The sequence below is a fragment of the Olea europaea genome, chromosome 7, assembly GCF_002742605.1.
Source record: "Olea europaea var. sylvestris chromosome 7, O_europaea_v1, whole genome shotgun sequence".
NCBI classification, from domain to species: Eukaryota; Viridiplantae; Streptophyta; class Magnoliopsida; order Lamiales; family Oleaceae; genus Olea; species Olea europaea.
Genome location: NC_036243.1, coordinates 12427809 through 12428745, shown reverse-complemented (window position 1 = coordinate 12428745; position 937 = coordinate 12427809).

The following is a 937-nucleotide window of genomic DNA, read 5'->3' as shown; positions in this document are numbered from 1 at the left end:
AACCACACATCTTTATAAAATAATTTTGCACATGTATATATAAACTTTCCTACATTAAAAAAAAAAAAAATTCATTTTACAAAAAATATTTCCTAAAAACGTTTATATCAAATATGCCCATAGTGTTTAGACGTGATTTTGATTAAGCTTAATTAATTCTCCAAACTTGGTTCGTTGTGCCACCTCAAGTTTGTTAAGTTCTATTTAAATCTTATTTTTTTCTCAAAATTTTTATCAACTTGGAACAAATAAATTCATTTTCATTATCAAATGCTCTGCCCCCACCCCTGTTGCATAGCAAAACTCTAATAACAATGGGTCGTTTTCTAATTTCTAATTGAGAAAGACAAATGTGTATAATAATCAATTTATTTTTCGGATTAATTACAACTAAGCAGAAATATGTCAATGACGTGAGTAAAACTGGTAATATTTATATGATTTGTGGGTGAGACTTCTTTCAACTATCTCATTCGGATTACCCCAAGAATTTTGGGTAAAATAGGGAAAGTTTTCTATCCTTGATGGATTCAATGACACTAGCCGTCCGTCTATCGCAATAGTACATTACTGCCAATTTGAGAGACCCTTTTTTTCTTTGCTTCACATGATCCATTCTCCCTGCTTTCCCGTGACAATACAATACAATACAATGTCCATAACCTTCTATTTCTTTTGGATATTTTATATAAGGATATATTAAAAAATTATTTGGTGAAAGAGTTATCTTCTTGAGGTAATAAGAAACAACTCATATGGTGTCGCAATTCAACCACATGTTCGGGGTAATAAGAAACATATTTCCTTTAGCATTAGCATTACATATCATATTCAAATTAGCAATAATAGCATTTATTGTACCAACATTACGAAGGCCCGTGGTATTTTTATAAGTCAAAAACTGCTTTTGATACTTGGAAGTTTCTTTTATATATAA